The following is a 20,745-nucleotide window of genomic DNA, read 5'->3' as shown; positions in this document are numbered from 1 at the left end:
AATTACCGTAATAAGCTTTGCCAACAGACCTCACAGTCTTTTCATTTCTTTTATCACCTTCTTACAGTTGTAATTAATGTTCAATCCTGAATCTGAGTTTATTCATTCATAAGCTGAATCGTACTTGAAATAAATGTATTTATAATCTCGTTAGACTGACTTGATTCATTGGGCTCAAGTCACATTTGATCAAGATCTTACAATATTTTGACAAACTGTCTAGATTGGAATCAAGTTTATTTGAGTGTTGATTGATTCAATTAGCTTATTATTGGTAAATGGTTAGCAGTAAAATTCACATTCTGGTGACAAATGTCTAGCAAAGTTTACGCTAATTTGTTTACTCCAGTGTTGTCTTGGACAATTAACAGTCTCATCTCCAAGGATAATTAACAATCAACTCTAATAATCAACTGGACGTAAATTGAAAGCCAACCAAACATAACAACAATTTTCAAACAATTGCAAACATAACAATGCTAATGGAGGTGATGATGTTTATTGAAACCAGATTCAACCCAAATACAAAATGGTTAACATACTGAGCCCCTTGTGAGATAAAATACAATCAAGGTAAACCATTGTTTTCCTTTTATGATTTATCTACAATTATTAGTTAATTTTTAAATTTAATGCTTCTCATTGATTCTCAAACTTACTCTCTACTTTGCTCCAACTTCATTTTCAATTTGCTTTCTCACTTTTTGATTTACAACTTCACACAATAGTTAACATTTACATTTAAGGTAAACTGGCAAACCTTCACCAACATAAAACTGCTTTGAACGTTTAGTGGCCATATTTTTACATCGTTTAACTGTCATCTTAATATTGTGTTGGTTAAAATTTTAACCTAATTGTTTGATATTGGTCAAGTTCATTCAGTGTTGAATGATGCTCAATCGACTTTCAATCCTTTTTGAGTAAGTAATCAGTAATCGTCTTTTCCTTTGAATCCAAATTGTTTTATTGTTGGACGTTCCTTGGGTTGATAGTGATGATTAATTTTGTGTCTTGTTGTGTCAATCTAACAATTTAGTTGCTCCAAATGGAGGGAAACAGAACAATGTTTAAAGGAAAAGTTAATTGTTCTGGCGGCCATCAACTTACTTCTGCAAGTAATCAGCTTTTTTGTTTTAATATGGCCCTTTGCTGCTTATCGGTACCTTTGGTATTCAATTGGTCATCTTATTATTTTACCGTTGTTCTTGGTCTCTCTGTATCGTGAATGGGCTGAGGTTCTTCGTTATATCCGTATGTTGCTCATCATTGGACAAGTGATTATCGGTTTGAGTTTAATTTATTTCATCTTTGTCATCGGTACGGATCCTGATGGGAAAGAACAGTATCGAGGCGCTAATCTTTACTCGTTTTTTGCTTTCATCATAAATCTTCCACTTCAAGTTGCATCCATTTTCTTCCTTGAACTTCTTCTCGAGCAAATGCCAATTGACGAAGAGTAACCTGTAATCCAAATTTAAAACAATCAAATTATAGAGATTCATCTTGTTCTTTTATAAGTGCATGGAGATTTTTACTCAGATTAGGTTTGTATACAATCATATCAAATTATTTAGTTGAACTATTCTTGAAAATGGCTTATACTAAAAGAACATGAAATAAACGTAAATTTCTAAGAATTAAGTTCTTGTACACCAATTAAATGTTGTCAGCAAATATTTTATTTTACAAAACACACAGCTTGTAAGTTGTGTCTAAATCCAAAAATCTTTCGTAGAAATCTCATAAAATTGTAAAAATGATAAGAACTTTTCTCACCTCCGAGTTTATTAAATAACTCAAATCTTCATCATCTTGGAGATCACCGAGTCACTAATCAAAGTTTATCAAAATACGTTGTCGTTACCAAAACAAAATACGTTACATCTTTGCAGAAAGCCTACAGCACAGACAATATCAAGAGAAAGACAGCAATTAAGGGAGAAATTCTGTACAATTGTGCCAACGTAAAAATTAGAATGGAACAGCAATTGAAAAAATTAAAACTCAATCACAAAAATGAGTTGTTAGTTACAATTTGCAAAAATATTACGGCAGATGGCGACAAAATCTGTGTAAATTCAATCAATTGTAATTAGTGTCTTTCGCACTCAACAGATGACGCTATAAGTAACAAAATTAGACAATTTTCTGGTTTCAATTTCATTCAAGTTGAATATTTTATTTGAGTTTTAATAAGTTACAAATTATAATCACATTCCCATCCTAATGTTTTAATCAAATAGTTTATTTTTAAGTTTTTCGTGTCTGGGCAATGATCATAAGTCTGGGACTTTGAATGTTATGCCTGTGAATATGGAAACCGCTTGAAATATTAAACATTTAACCTGCTTTACATAGATCACTGAATTGGCCCAAAATGTGACATGTAAAAATTATGACGGAACAAAAACAAAAAACCAGAAAAAGAACATTCAAGATTTTTGACCTGAACCGCTGGAGTATAACCGTTGAGATTAACAGTATTTTCATTCCTGTAACAAGGCTAAATGAAACTCATAAATAGTATCAATAAATTGTCTTAATCAAAGCTTTTGAAAGTAAATGAAAATTAATGGTTAAAATCAACTGGTTATTGCTCTGAAATACTTTCTCAACGTTGAATAACACACTTGAAACTGGTATCTGCGAATAGACATGCAAAAAGTACCCAAAAAATGGGTTCTATTTTCAAGATTCGGTTGCTTTGCTTTCCATGTTTTTTGTAAACAAAACTTACAAAGATACATCTATTTACATCAATTAATGTTTGTGTGTTTCTTTATGTAAACAATTTAACCTCTTAACCTTGTTAATTAAATTACTTAAATTGTAAACTGGTTATGTGAGGTGAAAGGAAAGGCTAAGATTGACAATTAACAATGACAACCATAAACTGATTGAAGGTAAGAATAAAATTTTTATATTTTTCCCTTTTATTGTTTTACTTTACGTTTGTTTTTATTTTGATAGACATGAAATTTTGTGAAATGAAAGATGATAATCCGCTTTTCCTTTTGATTAATGGTAAGATTTAATTCAATTTAATGACACTTTTCACTTGGCCAGATGAAGATGAGCACAATTAGCGAGAATTAAATTAATTTTTATTTTCTTGTTTGTTCGCAGGTCATTGCTACTTGACCGTGTGAGAGAGTAAGATTATCGTCTAATTAACAGTTGAATATTAGAGACAAAGATGAAGAAGAAGAAGAAAGATTGAAGACAATCTTCATCATCATCTGAATTTTGTTCAACTCTTTAATGACACATTTACCTCTCATCTTTCTCATCATCGCCATCATCTTCATCACCAGTTAAGTGACCGGTTAGCCGCAGGTTATTTTAATTGTTGACCTTTTTCTTTACTTTTGACCAACAAACTAATCACAATCATGAGAGCAACTTGGTTGGACTTCTTACACTGGACATACATTTTGTGTGTTCACCGCTAAATTGGTCATCATGATAAGATGAAAGTAATTAAAGGCCAAAATTAAAGCAAGAGTAAAAGTCTAACCGTTATTTTATTGTTTAAAATTGTGATAATTGTAACAATCGCCCGTCTAAATTGAGTTCAACAGTTTTCTGCTAATTTTCAAAATTATCACAATCAGTTAACATTATTTGTACTCTTTAATAAATGAATACAAAATTGAAAACAAAGGGCATGGTCAGCTTACGATAGCAATGATAATAAATTATTAACTCAATGACCCTAAAGATGAATCACTGAGAAGATTTTAAAATATATTTTGGCTTCAATTTAATGGATAACAGAGCAACTAAAGGTAACAGTTGAAAGGTTATCTTATGGTCATTTTAGGCTCATGGAGAGCTATTATTTAGAGTTGATTAAACATTGAGATATTAAAATAAGGAGTAAAGATGCAAATCAAAATACGGTATCGCATGATCAGCTTATGGTTAGGCGTTTTCCTCTTCAATCATCTTTCCATCAATTGAAGTAAACATTTTCATTGATAATTTTGTACCTTAAACAGATCAAAAAATGTTCATCTTGAACGAGTTTAATTCAATTTTGAGCTTGATATGAGAAGAGTATTATTATGTTTTGTTGCCCGTTAATCAACATTTGGTTTTAAGCTTCAAAAATTATGTTTAACCACACCTTTTAACCTTTTACCTTTGAACCGGTAAACATTGAAGGTTTTGATCTACTTTGATCATGTTTAATTGGGAAAAGGCGAAATTAGTTTAATTAAACTTTTCTAAAATCATTTGTTTCATCTGCAAACTTACACTGGAAACCATATGATGAAAAGCAAATGTTAAAACACATTTTCCTTTATAATTGACCTTTTTTTGCCAGCCAACAATTAGATTAACTAAGATAAATTTTAATGGCTTTTAATTTTAACACGAAATGCTCAATGGTTGGTTAAGTCATGTGAACATGTAAATGAAGGCAAAGTTATTTGAGACAATTTAAAAATTCATTTTTGTGGCCAATTTTAATTATAATTAAATCATAAATAATCAAGACTAGGCACACCCTGAGTCAAGATTCAAGGTCTTGATGGGGTTCATCCCAATGGCTACTTTTCAAATGTTCACATTTTTCCCTGTGTTTACCTGTGTTACAATGGATCAGTTGCTTTTGTCTTCAAAATTTCAATCCATTCTGGTTACTAATGACGGTGACATTCATAGACAAGCGCTAATTGACCTGGACAGACAACAAGATGATCATCAATTAAGGATATCGATACAAAGGTTTGACAAGAAAAGGGTTTACAAATGATGTCCAGAGTAAAGCCACTGAAAGTGTAACTTATTAGTTTAGGTCCACCTTTTTGATTGAAACAACAACATTATCGTCATTATAATCATCTTTATCATTATCAAGGGAATAGCAAAGTTCCCATGAGGTGAAGTTGAAGACGAACGGAAGACGAGAGCACTCTTAAGACGTTGACATTGACTCCTTACCATTTGATCATCATCTTCGTCTTCAATCTTGTCTCTCTCATCTCACTTCAGGAGGCTTTAAAGGTACATTATGTTGTCCCTGAGAAAGTTAAAGGTAAAAAATTGTTAGGTGTAAACTTATCGAAGCATATCGAAAGAGCCCAGCCCAAAGAGGTTGCTTATGTGTCCTTCGTATAGCAACTTACCTGAACTTGGAGAGAGTAAGAATCATTTTTGATGATCAACATTAAAACATGTATCTAGAGTTTCACGTATTCACATGGTTTTTTTGTTGTTTCACTCAACAAAAGGTAAGATTGAGAGATGAGAAATTAGTAAGGAAATGGTTTAACAAAATAAGGTAAAAAGGGCCAAAAAGTAGAAGATAATTGAGAATGAAAACAAAACCAGAGGACACGAAGGGACGACAATAAATCCAGACGGAATACGGTTTCGTTCAGATCGCCTTCATCATCCTTTCATCATTATCATCTTACTCTTTCTTGCTTGGGATTTTTGAGGTAAATGTTTGTATCCTTTGGAGTTGGTACTTGAGGCAAGTCATCTGTTAACTATGTACATGAGGATGATGATGTTTTGGATGATCGTTATGCATGGTTATCATCTCTCTTTCTGGCTTCTCTTTCTTTGTTTTTCCATCGAAATTCAAGTGAGAAAAAATAAGTTTGAGAAAAAAAAACGAGAAAAGATTATCAAGATTTTTTCTTTCAGTCTTTTGATTTTCATTTTACTCTATTCAATTTATCTCACTTGATTGCTCATCCCTAGCTTTAATAGACAATTAATTGATTTATATTCAATGGGAATAGTCCATGATATTTGCATCTTCAGAGAGACAGGGATGATGATGAAGACGATTATGATGAAAGTGAAAGTAAACATTTCTTTTAGCACGCAATTGACATTAAAAATTAGCCATTCCTTTAATCATTAAGCTTGATATTTTTTGTAATTGGACTTGTCCTTTGTCTTCTTCCTCATCTTTTTTTGCATCTTTTTTCACCATTTTACTGCAGTTTTTGTATTACTTTTTACAGCTTCCTTTTCATGTAAATGGTGATATTTTTGCCGTTGTTTGTAGGTTTCCATTTTCACATTGAAAATTTTTACTTTTTTGAATTAATTTTTGCTTCTTTTTAATTCCTGGCTTTGAAATTTAAGGAGTACAAATTGGTTTTCGTTGAATATTTCATCCTCTGCCGGTTATTTGCTTGATTATGTACTTTATGATGGACAGGTTATTCAATCTTGGCTTAGCATGGATTTGATACTTTATTTTTGGTGTGTTTTGTCAGGTTGAAGGAAATTTGATATCATTTGGCGCGACCATCAATGATTTGTAAGGTAAATCATTTGACTCACAACTGTAATAACACCTTAACTTGACAGTCAACTTGTAACTCATTTTTTGGGATCCAACATTAAAACTTTAAACAATTGTAGATATATATTAATAACCAACATCTTTTTATCACCTGATCTTCCTCTTGTTTATGGTCAATGAAACATGAAAAGTTGCCATAAATTATGTAAAAAGGTTTCAACATTGTTTCATATTACAAACAGTATGAGTTAACTTCTCATCTAATTGTACTTTCAATCCAGGAATAGATGAATAACACACAAACCTATCAGAGATACAATGAAAAGATCTAACCTCAATATCATGGATAGAAATATGCTCAATTGTTTGATTAACCGAAAAAGCAAACTTTTTAAAGCTTTAAATTTGTACAGCAAATCACGTAACTTATCAAGATTTAAGTAAGTGTTATACTGTCACAAAGGCTTGCAGTTTTACAATTGTTTTTGTGGGCTGAAGCAAATTTATGGTTATTGTTAATAACACAAAACAGGATAATTCACACGTTCATTTAGAGAAGCACATTGTCCAGCTTGTTTCCGCGTTTGCTTCATGAAAACAGATAGATTTAAAGATGATGAAATTATCATTGATATTATCGATATTCGTGGCCGTTAAATTGTTGTTGACGGTAAGACTGTCGGATTTGAGCCTAAAATCCAATTCATTGGAAAATGCGGTTCCTTTCCAATTCCTTTAGCTTTCTAATTTTCCGTCAAAAGGACAATAGGATTAACCCTTTAATCTTGTCAAGACAAACTAAGTCAATGCGCGTTAAAAGGTGCACTAAATGGCTGTTAATTGATCCGCTCGTTTCACACGAAGATGAGATGAAGCTTTAAAGTCCATGAATATTTCCAGATTGATTCCAAATGTTTCAACCAAGTTTTTATTAACTGCTAATTAGTCTCTACTGATTTAGGATCACAGTCTAAGATGTATAGCATTATCAAGTCCAAGTTTTTTTTGTAGCTTCCATTGGCTTCCATTGTCGCTGTTGTCAATTGATAAGCTGAATTGAAACCATTAGAGATTAACTGGGTGATTGATTGTTTAAAGCTCAATGAAAAATCTAACTCAATGAGCCTTAAATAGTGCAAGACTCGTTTTTTTGCTGTTGCTGCTCGCTTCTTAATCTTTAAAAGCGGAAACTATTATAAAGAAGTGCAATAACCATAAGGTAAAGATGATCATCTTCATCTTCATTATCATAGTCTTGATCCTCGCGTTTTTTACATCGGCATCCCAAACTTGTGAGTAACTTATGAGTAACTTGTGATGCGCATAGCTTAGTAATGAAGATGAGCGTGTAACAGTGATTAAAAGACAACTGTATTACATTAGGTCAACTGCTTTGTGACGGAAGGAAGGAGAAGAAGATGCTGTTGTTGATGATAATGACGATGAAAGTAAAGAAGCTGAAATAACTTGGAGATGCTGTAAAATATTAACACATTTTTTAACTTTATCTTCATCATCTCTTCCATTTGACTTTATTAACAGCTCTTCAAACATTATAAACAGCAAAAAAACTGAAAAATGTTTAGGCCAGAGTTTCAGCTTGCTTTTTTTCTTGGACAAAATGGCGTCTGTCATCACCTTAATAACCTCAATGTTTTTCATCTCTCCTCTTTGCCAATTTCAGTGCCCTTGGAACCAATATTGATAGTAAACGTAATGATCCTGTAAATAAAATTAAAACTAATTATTAAGAAAGACTTGGATTGAAGTTGAAATGGGCAAATAAAACCAACAAACAGAGTATAACTGATCATTGATGTTACAATAATATGAAATGTAATTTCTGCAAGATAAACAGTCTGGACAAGTGTAATTTTTATGTAATGTTAAGTCTGGCATTTACACTTTTGATCAGCTTTACACAATCAATCAAAAGGATCATTAATTAAATTAGGGGGATTCAATATGTAAACTGAATCAGTTTTCAACTCACCAATCATTAATATTGTCCAGCTTTTACTTGGTTTTTCTCATTTTCCAGTGTTGATTGATGTATCAATGTTTGGTTTACTTCTCGATTCCATTCAACCTTTTCACTATTTACAATATTTGAAAATGGTTTATCAATATAGAGCATGTAATTAACTTTTCAGTTTTTAGGTCTTGTAATTCAGCTGATGAAATTTTGTGAAATGAAAAAAGCTCTATTCTGGGCTGCTGTTGTCAACCATTATTGGAACCAATTGTTTAACTGTCATCTGCATTGTAAAGCAAACAAATCACGGTAATTTAACTGTTTTCTTTATTCCATCTTTGTTTATCTATGCTTGTCTCAGACTTTGTCCCATGTTAATAAATCTGTATCTCTCCATCTTTTCCTGATGATTACCTTTAAGACCGGATTAAATTCGTTCTATTGACTTTTCACTCCTCCAAAGATTCTTATCTTTTTCATGTGGATCTTTTGCTCCTCTTGATTCAATTTGTCATCCTGCTTTGACTTTTTTATTCTTAACCATCTCCAGAATTGTCAAAAGTATACAAAATCATCACCAATAGGATTAATTTGACAATAGTCGCCTGTAAAAGTCAAAAATAAAACAATTTAGAGTAGCATCTAATTTGCGTAATGCAACGCATTTTTGTTGACATAACATTGCCTTCAAGTCACACGGCTAAAATAGCTTTATAATAAACACTAACCTGAAACAATAATCACGCAGTTATTCAAAAATTTGGTACCTTAACATGGCCAGGACAAAATACTTGATTACATTTGGTTAATTAAATTAATTCAAAGATGAAAATATTAAAATAGTTTAAAAATAAACGAGAAAAAAAGCTAAAATCATTGAATCTAAAGTTACCTAAGAGATGGCGCTGTTTACATTAAAAAAGTGTCAGACGATTTAACTTTTCTCGTGTTTTTATCCAGTTTTCAATTGAATTGATTATTAATGATCTTGAATAATTTTGGAAGACAAATTAACATCGAAATGTTCTTTTTTTGCTCTTCTCGATCAACTCGTCTTCATCTTAGCTTACATATGGTACAAAAGAAAGGGAAACAGTTTGCCAAGGACCGAATCAAGGAGTGTCACCATAGCCTCACCTTAATACAAGCTTAAGATAATTGTCTTGACAATTGTCCTCTTCTCTCTCTCTTCCTTTCTTTCAACCTTTCTTTGAATCATTAATTTTTATCGAACCTTCCTTGTACTTTTCACTAACATCATCATCTTACCTCTGTTGTTATCATGCAAATAAGTAAATAATACTTGAGATGGTAACAAAGCTTGGAAAGACGGTTGAAGCCCGGTAAGAAAGAGGTTGATCAATTGCATTTTACCTAACACTTTGTAATCTCATCTTATATGTAAGGTAAGTAAAAAATTATGACAAACAAACCTCAAAATCTGTGTACAACATAAAAAACTTTCATGTAACCTTTTTCAAGCCTGATTCTTTGTAGATTTCTATTAATTTTGGCTCTTTTCTCTCTCCTCTGCTTCTATTTTCAGGACAACGACATCTTATTATTTTCTTATCATTCTTTTTTTTCTTCTCCAAGATGATTTACTGATCCGTTTCAAGGACAGGTCAAAACGTTGAGGTTGATCTTTACAGTAGCTGGGAATATTGAGTTTTATATCATACATCATATTTATCATTATCAAGACCACATACAGTTATCATAGATGAAAGACTTAATGTTACGTATTTGCTGGAAATACCTTTTTTGCCCAACTCTTTGTCTTTCTCGGATTACTTGAAGTTGTTGCTGCCATTTCACACAAGAGATCACTCATTTTATTATCTTGGCCTTTTTTTACTCCGTATCGCTGGCGGTCGTTGGAATCTTCATTCTAACCATCCACTCTTCTTCCTCCTCCTACTCCATCCCATCATCATCATCATCAACTTGCCCTTCAATTTTTTGCTGTTTGACTTGTGTCAAAAATGAATGAACTGTCAAATTAAACGTCAATAACATTTATCATCACAAAAACAAGCAAACGCCAATATTTTGAATAATTTGTTTTGCTTTTTGTTTTTGTTTCTAGACTGATAAGTTCATCAAAAAACCGGAAACACAAAAGACGAATAATTTTTAGACTCCGAAGTCAGCCGTTTTTTCAACGACTGACTGACTGGACGTTTAATCGACTGGCAGTCGACTCGAGTCGACTCCATCGACTCATCAATAAATCGACTCAAGTCGACTCAAGTCGACTCAGAGTAAGACTCAACACTAGTAAAAAGATAAAGTTTGAGTGTCAAAGGTTGATGGAATTACAATACAGTAGGGTCTCTCTTAGTCTAACGCTTTTAACTAAAAAAGTAAGAGACTAAGAGACTAAAGAAAGCGTTAGACTAAGAGAGACCTCACTGTAAATAATTCAAGTAAAATATAAACAGCATGGAGAGCATGTGGTTGGTGTTTATTTGTTGAAAATGCGACAAAAAAATCGACTGAGTTGACCCCAGCTAGAGTCGACTCAGCCGACTCAGCTGAAAAAAATTTCAACTTCGACTCGCAGGAGCCCGAGTCGACTGCTTGGCTGACTCGATCGGCTGACTTCGGAGTCTAATAATTTTACTGTTGATCTTTAATTTTCAACTCTCACCATTAGCATTGTAAACCAACAACCAGACAATTTGATAGAAATTCAAATTGCCAGCTTGAATGGTTATTAATAGATTTCAGTGACTACTTTTTCTCAGATTTTTCAACCAATTTTGAAACATTTAATTGTGAGCAAGTTGATGGTGATGATAACGCTAACTAAATGGTAATTACAGGTTGTTAAGTTCTGTAAACCCAGTTTCCAGGTTTGAACATAAACTCGTTTCGAGAAGACATTTGTCAATGAAATTGATTAACTTGATCAATGAAGTGTAATCTGTTTCTCTCTCTGTCAATCAAATAAGTTTGGAAAGGGATAGTGATAAAAGGTAAGTTGAAGAAGAGGAAGAAAAATGGAGAAGGTGGAGATTTAATTCATTAAACTTGTGGATATCAGTGTGAGAATTGTTTGTCATGAGAATCAAATTAACATGAAGACGATGAAGAATATTTTTTAATTTCTTTTTTCTTCTACTTTTTTTTCTAGATAATATATCTTTGGTTATACAGAGTTACAAATAACATCATCATTCACAATGACAGGAGCAACAACAAAAAGTACCATGAATGATTCGGAATGAATACAATAACTAATAGCAAGCAAAAAGTGTCGTGAGTAAAACCAGATAATCACAGGTAAAAACAAATGTTTACCATTTTAAGCTAAACTCTAATTTTACCTTTTTTTGTCTTACCTGTTTCTTTTTGCAGTGATTCGTAACTTACATTTCAACTTTCCTTTCATCTTGATCATCTTTACTCAACTTGTTCTTGCTGTTTATTAACTTAATTAGAGAGAATTAAAATTGTCACTTTGTCCTGGAAAGTAAGCAAAAGTGGGAAACATTTTATCCATTTTTAAATCTACTCGTTTCAGCATAAGTAACAATTTCAGGAGATTATTCAAAGTTTCACATGCGAATAGTGATAATATTGTTATAAAAAAATTGTTAAAATGAGCACAATGTAGATGTTTAATTGCGAAAGAAAAATAGTTTCCAAGGGTAAAATTGATTAACTTGATTAACTTATCAAAATCAAATCTTAATCAAATCACTTGTCCTTCTGTGAGAGAGTAAACAGTCATAAAAATCAGCTGAAGTAACAACCGAAACGAGTTGAAAGTTAAAAATGGTTAAACATGTACCTGACTTGGAATCAAACAAATGGTCAAGTTAATGTCCAATAACTGTCAACCTAATGAGCTACAATAATCAAGCCTAACTAGTCGATGGTAACCAGAAGAGATTGAAAACAAAAGGATTTGTGATTGGACAAGGGTTCGATTTCGGCTGCCAAATGAGGTGACTTAATGAGCCTTACCATGAAGATGACTCTGCAAAGTGAAAGACACACAAAAAAGGTTAAAATAATGCTAAAGGGCACAAAAGTGGTAGCAAGAATTGGGTTGTTGTTTTGACTTCTGTTGATTGTCTTACCTGATGATGGTTACTGTGAATATTGTGTGTGTACAAAAAAGTAAGGCTTGGCTTTTTTTTGCAGGGAAAAGTTGCTAAAGTATTCTTAATTTTCCTTCATCATCACCATCATCATTATCATCTTGCTGCTCTTTATTTTGTATCTTTTTTGCCTCTTCATTTCATACTCTTCCTATTGACAGACAACAAAATAGGAAACCTGGGAATGATGATAAAACATTTTACAATCATCATGAGTAGAGCAGTGATGAGCCGAGTGATAATGAAGATGATGTTAAGAGGAAGATACTTTGACAAAATATACTCTAGTTAATTTAACAATTTTCAATTCAAGAAACGTTGTTAATCTTCACCTTTTTTCTTGTACAGAATCTTTTTTCTTCTTCTCTTCCTTCATCATCATAACCATGATTAGCTGTGTGTGTATATTTGTGAGGCTCACACAATGATAAACTTCAAATTGTAATCACACTAATGACAATCAGGGAACGTTTAAAGATGATTTAAAGATGCTTCCATTAAATGTTACTGTAAATGCAAATTGCCAAAATTGTTTATTAAAGGTTAAACTTTTTCTTGGTTGGTGAGAAGATGATTTTAATACATGAAATGAATCCTTTTTAATTTACTTTGATTGTCTGCCTGTGTTTAGTTAAATGATGTTGATGATGAAGATGATAATTCATTTAATCAAGAATGCAATTGCGTTAATTTTGTGGCTTAATTTCTCACGGTAAACCATTTTTGTCTCACAAAACAAAAAAGCAGCAAACATTTTACAAGAATAATGATAAAGATGAACATTTATCACTAATCCTCCTCCTCACCATCTTCATCAACCTGATCATCTTAACCAACTAACTATGCCATTCAATGTAAATGTGTGTTCACTTAAAACAAACAAAACATTGTAACTCTTTTTGTTTCCCATTTCAATCTTAAAGGTAACTTTGTCAAAATGCAATTGCAATCATAAAAAACTGATTAAACTGATTTGAAGGTTTGCACGTTCAGAGTAATAAGTGAAAAAAGTGTAAATTGCAAATCGCAAATGAATATGAAAAAAAAGAGCAAATCTTAAGTAAAGGTGCATATCAAGATGAAAAAGACAGTGAAAAAACAAGGTAACACAGAGATGAAGATGATGAAGATGATGAGGATGAAGTAAAAAGAGAGGCAACCTTAATTTACGTGGGAACCAAAATTTAAGATTTTTATTTAAGTTTACTTGTTATACCTTTTTTACAGCAAAAAAGAGGACTTTTCAAGTTTCCTGAGACTTTGCTAGTTGTTTTTATTTTTTGACTAGTTTTGTTGTTTCCAAAGTCCCTGGATCTAGTTCAATCTCAATGTACTCGTACTGGTGTGAGAGGTCAGGTGACTTGAGTGTGCATCTAACAGTCCATGGCAAGGCTTAACGAGTCTCAGGCCAAGCTAACAAGAGTGAGGTTCAACTGGTCGTGTTGAGAAAAGAAACTCCGATCTGGACTTCGAAGGAAAAAAAACACGCGATGGGAAAATAAAAGCAAAACCAGCGATTCATTTTAAGACGGTCCAGAGCTTGCTTTTTTTTAATGCTTTCTTAGCAAAGCAGATGTCCTAAGATTCGTCCAAACGAAAGAAAACTGGACTTTTCTCTTTTCCATCATCTTTATCTTCTCCTAAGTCCATTTCTCTCTTTCTATTTATCTTTCTTTTCTCATCTTCTCACTTAAAGGCTCTCTTTCTTAGCCAACCTTGTACTGTAGTAAGACGAACCATAAGACCATACGAAAGGAGCTCAACATATGCTCATATCGAGACAGACGGAAACTCTCTCATCATCATTTTCTTCTTCTCCTTCTTTATCTTCCTTAACCTTTCTGATCGCCAGTTGACCTAAGGTTTTATGTTTTTTTCAAGGTTTTCTTAGACAACGCTAGAAGCCATTTTACCTCACAATGGAGGCTTCCGATGGTTGTTGGCCTTGCGTCTTGTAACTTTTGTTGGTGAGTCTAAAGGGTTGCTTTGTGTCAAATAGAATGATCAAGATGATGAAAAGAAAGAGAAGGAGTGAGGGAGTGAAAAAGACCGTTTGATCAGTCAGTAAAGGGTAAAGTTTTGTTCCACTTAAAACCTCTTCTCTCTTACCTTTTCATTTTTCATCCCCATTATGGACCATTTAATATCCAGTTCCGGTTTAAAACGCTTTACCGTTTTCTTTATCCATTTCTTTACCAACATCCACTATGATAACCCTTTCCTTAACTCTTTTTTTTTGGCTGGTTTGCAGAGTTTTCCTTGCTTAACCCTTTAAAGAACCTTTTCTTTACCACCTTCCTTGGCCAACCCCAACCAAACATGGAGCATAATTTTGTCAAAGCTTAAACATGAACATATTGAACCAGTCAAAAAACCATAAAGTATAATAAAAGTGAAAGGATTGTCCATTGAATTAGACAACTGGAAGAGTTGCTCAAAATTTTCTCCTCTTCTTCTTTTCCGTCGTCTTCTTTATCAATTTCATGTTGTCACTTTTTGCAACTGTTGTTGTTGATTGTTGTTGTTTATTTCCTCTCTTGAAATGCATCTTTAAACTCCTTTAACTCTTTAGCTATTTAACTCTTTCAAAGGTTTCAAATGGACATTACGATTATTTCATTTCCTTCCGATCCCATTTAACTTATCGTTTTCACATTGCTGTTTCCTGTTATTCGCTTTGGGCTTGGTTTTGTTGATATTGTTGCTTTACTCTGTTGTTTGGTTCCTCTCCAATGAGTTAATCAGTCCACAATCAGTTTACTATCATCATCACCAGCTTTATCATCATCTTCTGCAAAACATCAACCATCAAGAACAACATCATCCTTTTACAACTCATAACCTTTACCCAATCTCTTGAAACATACAGTAAACATATACTCTTAGGTCAAGCAAAACCTTCATATGTAACTTCATCTTCATCTTTATCTTCTCCTTCTTCTTCTCCTTCTTCTTCTGTCTTTAAACTTGCTGGTTCCAACATCTTAACAACATTTGAACATATGCCTTATGTCTTCCAGGTAAAATTAGTTTCCGCAGATCAACTGTTCGCTCGACTTTTCTCAACGCTTCCTTTTACCTAACCTGACCTTGACCTAAACATTTGCTGGAAACGTTTTCCTAAATATAAACTTTAAATAAACTTAGAAGCAAAGGAAAAATATACAAATTTGAAAAACAGAAACATTGAATCTTTGGAAATCTTGAAATAATCTAAACTTCTTGATAATATTTTTTTGTCAGTTGCTAAAATATTAATAGATGAGTTGATGGCTGTAAATTGTATAATTAAAGATTAATCCAGCAACCTTTGATTATTAGTGTTGTTACAGTCAACTTTGGAAACTGCTGATTCCATGGTTAATGAAACTTTAGGTATAAAATTAGATAACCATTTTAGATTCATTGTTTCTCTACTATTTTGTTTTGTCAATGAATAACATGAAAATATTAACTAACAAAATTATAATTGAAGTTCTCAGCACGTACAACGTGATGTGAATAATTTCAATTTTGAACAAAGACAGGGGAAAAAAGATGGAAGAAGGAAAAGAAATTATTACGATAATAATAACTATGATAATAACCATAGGAATAGCTGTTGAGCAAAGTATAAAGGCCATTGTAATAAAATAACGGTAACAAAGGTTAAGACCCGTTAGACTATTTTTAATGTGACCTCTTTCGACTCCTCGTAAGGAACTCATAACATCTTCTTTGACTTGGTTTTTTTTCCTTCTTGCTTCTTCTTCTTCCTTATTCACCTTTGGCCTCAATATTTTCCAGTGTAGACATCATATGGTAAGGGGGTAACCAGGTGACCGGTTAACTGTAAACTTTTTATCTCTTTTTTTGTGTACCAACAATTGATTCCAGTTGATGTAGCCAAATAATCATCATCAGCATAATAAAGGTAATAATATTAAAGTTATCATTTCTGGTAACATAAGGGACGTCTCAGAGTAGGTTATGAAAAGAGGCAATCTTTTTAATCTATCAGCAACAAAAGAAAGGCCAAAAGTTTAAGCCAATAACTCAGGTAAAAGGTCAGGATGGTCTAGAGTATGAAAAATAGGTTAAAAATGATAAAACAAAGCAAAAAAAAAGGTTAAACATTTGAAGATACAAAATGAGAAAATCTTCCCAAAGCATTGTCAACCTTACCTTGAATATTAATGAAGAGATTGTTTGTCAGTTGATTGTTGATTCTAGGTTGATTTTACGATGATTACTGGTTAATTGTTTAACTAACCAAGACATGATGAAGCACATAATAAAAAAAGCACGAAAAAAAGCGTGGCAAAAGATAACAAACTTGAAGCAGAAGATATAAAGATGAAGAAGTAGGAAAAAGGCTTGAACCAGACGAGATGAATAAAGCTTGTTAGTGAAACATTTAAAATTGATTATAGTGACATAATTGCTGGAACTTGAACATGCTAATCGTAATGTACAGTAAATCAGTTAAAGTATAGTTCAAGTTAATTGATTAAAAACATGATGACAACACAATTAATGAACACTTGAACATGCTGTTATATTGAATGATTCACAAGGGTAACCCTTCCACAACTGTAGTTACCTACACCGGCCCTGTTTATTTAAAATGGCTCTGTGGCCCAACGGATAAGGCGTCTGACTTCGGATCAGAAGATTGCAGGTTCGAATCCTGCCAGAGTCGATATCTTTTTGATTTTATCAACATTCATTATAATTTCAACTTCTTAACTCAAATCCATTTCAATCTTTTCCAATACAGTTACACCAAACATTGATTGTTGATTCTTCCCATTAGATATTTTCAAGACTCTTAATCATCTGATTCAGTCTATCTTTTAGTTTGTTGCATTTGTTACTTTTTTATGTTAACATTAATGTTTTGGTTTTTCATTCGCGTTTCCTTTTTTTGCCTTTTCTGACCTTTCTTTGGTCATTTTTTATGCTGCTAACAATTTTCATTATTAATATTTTAGTAGACTAAATATCATATGTCTACTGATTGTTTATTATCGAGATGACCGATTTGATTAGGCCTTTGAAAAGGTGATTTACTGAGGAAGAGCTAATAATATTTTGTAGCAAACCTTGAATTATTACGATCAGCATCACGAATTGATTTTAGATACAAATTTACACTTTCAAAGTGATAATCACAGAGATCATCATCTGTTTAATCCAATTTCACCAATTAATCAAAAATTCAAATTGTACTGAAACATGTTTCCCTCTATAAGCCTATTATTATCACATATATCAGGATAATTTTGATCTGTCAATTTTTTCAATTTCATTTTTGCTTTCATATTACAGCAAACGAGAAACAATGAATTGTAATTAGCTCTGAATCTTATAAGGTAAACATCGTTGACCAAGTTTGACCCTCCAACTTGGTAAACAATCTTAGCAAATAGATGACAAATGGTGACAATCAAAAGCCAATAATAGTAACCTTCAGGCCTTCATTGGGTTAACCTTTGGCCAAGCTATAAACCTAAATTGAATTGAAATTTTTGGGTTAAAAACTCGGAGAAGCAAAAAGTATGCTTAAAGAGTTGAAGAGGAAAAGTAATTAACATTTAAAACAAATGAACTATTGATTGTTTACATATGACTGTAAGCAATAAAAAAAATTAGTTTTCACATCAGTTTCATTGTAATTTGTGTCTAACTTGAAGTAACCCTTCAATGTTAAACAAAGTTGATTCCAGCAAATAAATAACCAATAATTTGAGTTAAAATGTTTCAAATGATGAAACAATTTAAAGTTAAATTGAAACTGCAAAATAAGTTGAAAATATAAGGCCAAAAATGGACTGAAAATGAGCTGAAAAGCATCTTGAAAAGTAACATTTAAAACTCAATTGTTGGTCAAGCAAATAAATATACAAAAAAGTAGCAATTTTTGTTCTTAAAAATCAACGAAAAAAGAGATTATTTTTGTAGCAATTGAATGTTGATTACATTTGACTTAATTAGATCAAGTTCACCTCAAATCAATTCATCAATTGACAGAAAGTTAAATTCAAATTGTTCAATGATTTAATGATGAAAAGGATGGCGAATCTTCAACTTGACCATTTTCAAGAGTAAACATGATTCTGTGTAGGAGTTAATATCTACCTTAATATGAAAGTGCCAATTGAGAAGCAACAAAATACTTCACAATCAGTCAATCATCATTACAATCAACTTGATCATCATCAACATCAAATATTATTTCAAATGATTGGTAACAAAAAATATTGAACAAAATAACAATTGAAGTTGGAAGAGAGCAGTAAAAATGTTGACTTTAGTAAACATTTTGTTTTTCAATAATATTTACCTTAAAATTATTTCTGTTTCAAGTGTCCACTAAATTGTTACTTTCACTTCAATTAATTAACATTGATTGTTAATCAGCTTGGTACGTGTTTCCCTCTCTACTTTAATTATCGTGTTTACTCATTAAAAAGCAAAATAAGCGAGACTATTAACCTTGTTGTGTCCATTTCACCTGAAAAGGTTATCATCTTCATAATGAGAATCACTTTTACCTTTTATTTGTATTCATTTCAATTTTTTCGCCTTTCGCATTTTTTTCTCATTTTTTACCTCATCTCTGGCTCATTATAATCCATTGTCAAGGCAGATGATTTGCGTTAATTTGATTGCTAGTCCCTCATCACTAGTTTCAAACATCAACATCATCTTGAAGATGAAAATCAGAAATTAATTGAAAGCAGACTTTCAATGGATAAGGAAGAGCCAAATGTTAAAGGTAAAAAACAAACTGGCGTCTCACTTTCACTTATCATTATTCATCTTTATTCATCTCTATCAAAATGATACTTTCAATGAAATTTTGGATGTTAGTCAAACGAATTGACAAAATAGAAATGCAAAAAACAGACAAAATTGTTGTTAATATTCATAACATCGGTTGAAAGCAATCCATTGAAAGGTCAACTTGTAACCTCTTTGCAAGATTCAATTGCAAGTCAAAACAAAATTGTCTCATTGAATCTCAAGTAATAATGAGTATTTTTTGTGGTTTTTTTGTTGTCTTCACGATCAAAGTGATTATGACTTGGATTGTGAAGATAAAGTCTTCATCTTTCTTGTTTATTGCAAAGTAGCCTTGAAAAAGTGTGTAATATGAATGACTTTGTTTTGGGTTTGTAAGGAAATATGGATGAGAGAAGATGGAAAGATGAAGAAATTAAGAAATGTATCTTGGCGAAAGATGATGATGGTGATGATGAATGTGAAGATGGAGAAGAAAGGATCATTTCATGTTAAGATGAAGCCATTGGGGTGTGTTGGGATGAAGAAAGAGGAAAACAATGAAGACAGGAAGAGAAGGTAAAGAAATGTAATGTAAGAAAAGTAGGTAAAAAAGAAGATCTTTCTTTCCTTTCTGTTTTTTCTCTCTCTCCTCATCATCATCATCATCTCTGTGTGTCTTGTGCTGTGCATCTGCTTCGACCATTGGGTGAGTGTCTTAAGAAAGGGCATCAATCGACTTGACTCGTTTTCGCCTTGCGTCTTCGTCTTCTTGGTCTTCTTCGCTCTTCTCTTGCCTTTCCTCTGCCATCTTCCATCTTCTTTCTTTCTGCCTTTCTTTACTTATGTGTTTGAGCACATGTTCATAGTACATCTTGCTTAGCAGATGTAAGCTGAGTTTGTTTTAACCATTTTCATTCACAAACTTTTCCCTTTTTTTTCTTCCTCCGGACCTTTAAACTTTCTTACCTTTTTCTTACCTTTGACCAGAAGAAAGGGCAGAAGAAAAGTTTAAATGTCTTTTACTTCGTCCTTTAACTGACCCTTTTTGTACAGTTTTTTGAAACATTTGTTTAGTCTGTTTAAACTTTGCAAACTTGTCCAAACTCATGGTGAAGCCGACGACAGCTGAGATGTGAACAAATCTGAAATGAATCGCTGGTTGCAATGTTTTTTCAGCCAATTTTCATTTTCTTTAAACATTCAATTTTTTGTACATTTAATTGCAAATTACAAGGCACACTTCAGAAGCCATTTTCAGATGAAAGTAATTTTATGGCCAAAACAAAAATCCTTCAAGTATTACAGTCGACCTTTAGTTGCAATTTGCTTTAGCATTACGATCTTAGCATTTTACGAAAAGTTTGCAGACCCAATATTCAATAAACGATAATAATGATGATTTTAATTGTAAAGATGTTCAATGGACCATTGGTTAGCGTAAATAATACCAATAACAGTTAATTGTCTTCAGAGGAAAGAGTGACAATCAATCTTTGAACGAGCCAAATATCATCAACATAAATATTGTCTAAACTTATTGAACTTGAAGAAACCGGAAGATTTGGAGAGATGATGATGACAATTAGTTGCAAGCTTTCCTATCCAATTGGGCG

At 32.4% G+C, this 20,745-nt stretch overlaps 5 long non-coding RNA genes and 1 other non-coding gene across 9 annotated transcripts; 4 read left to right on the top strand and 2 right to left on the bottom strand.

The window, feature by feature from the left end:
• The first annotated feature begins 58 nt into the window (after positions 1-58).
• On the top strand, positions 59-1,644 carry LOC107370461 (uncharacterized). 2 transcript variants are annotated; one of them, XR_001570635.3, is made up of 3 exons: positions 59-573; positions 729-923; positions 1,040-1,644. It is a non-coding gene; the product is annotated as an uncharacterized LOC107370461 (long non-coding RNA). The 2 variants fall into 2 exon arrangements; XR_003082797.2 differs by lacking the exon at positions 59-573 and having other exon boundaries at positions 668-923.
• Positions 1,645-2,767: 1,123 nt separating this feature from the next.
• LOC112539152 (uncharacterized) lies at positions 2,768-3,271 on the top strand. Its single transcript, XR_003082798.2, has 3 exons — positions 2,768-2,906; positions 2,974-3,027; positions 3,130-3,271. It is a non-coding gene; the product is annotated as an uncharacterized LOC112539152 (long non-coding RNA).
• Positions 3,272-4,456: 1,185 nt separating this feature from the next.
• LOC107370344 (uncharacterized) lies at positions 4,457-9,123 on the bottom strand. Its single transcript, XR_001570613.3, has 5 exons — positions 8,981-9,123; positions 8,271-8,857; positions 5,704-7,999; positions 5,139-5,578; positions 4,457-5,032 (listed from the first exon to the last, which is right to left on the bottom strand). It is a non-coding gene; the product is annotated as an uncharacterized LOC107370344 (long non-coding RNA).
• Positions 9,124-9,174: 51 nt separating this feature from the next.
• LOC107370439 (uncharacterized) lies at positions 9,175-12,953 on the top strand. Of its 3 annotated transcripts, XR_016198953.1 has the most exons (7): positions 9,180-9,658; positions 9,799-9,989; positions 11,081-11,233; positions 11,392-11,540; positions 11,616-11,730; positions 12,124-12,383; positions 12,713-12,953. It is a non-coding gene; the product is annotated as an uncharacterized LOC107370439 (long non-coding RNA). The 3 variants fall into 3 exon arrangements; XR_016198952.1 differs by having other exon boundaries at positions 9,175-9,658; positions 11,081-11,302; positions 11,616-12,383; XR_016198951.1 differs by having other exon boundaries at positions 9,179-9,658; positions 11,616-12,383.
• A 565-nt stretch (positions 12,954-13,518) lies between these two features.
• Positions 13,519-17,117, bottom strand: LOC107360183 (uncharacterized). Its single transcript, XR_001568250.3, has 3 exons — positions 16,529-17,117; positions 14,474-16,421; positions 13,519-14,348 (listed from the first exon to the last, which is right to left on the bottom strand). It is a non-coding gene; the product is annotated as an uncharacterized LOC107360183 (long non-coding RNA).
• Positions 16,973-17,045, top strand: TRNAR-UCG (transfer RNA arginine (anticodon UCG)). Its single transcript has one exon. It is a non-coding gene; the product is annotated as a tRNA-Arg (tRNA).
• Positions 17,118-20,745: the final 3,628 nt, after the last annotated feature.

The sequence above is a fragment of the Tetranychus urticae genome, chromosome 2, assembly GCF_039701765.1.
Source record: "Tetranychus urticae isolate SD_2017Ah chromosome 2, NJAU_TeUrti_SD_1.0, whole genome shotgun sequence".
Classification (NCBI taxonomy): domain Eukaryota; kingdom Metazoa; phylum Arthropoda; class Arachnida; order Trombidiformes; family Tetranychidae; genus Tetranychus; species Tetranychus urticae.
The sequence above is the reverse complement of the archived record's forward strand: the minus strand, read 5'-3'. Positions and strand labels throughout refer to the sequence as shown.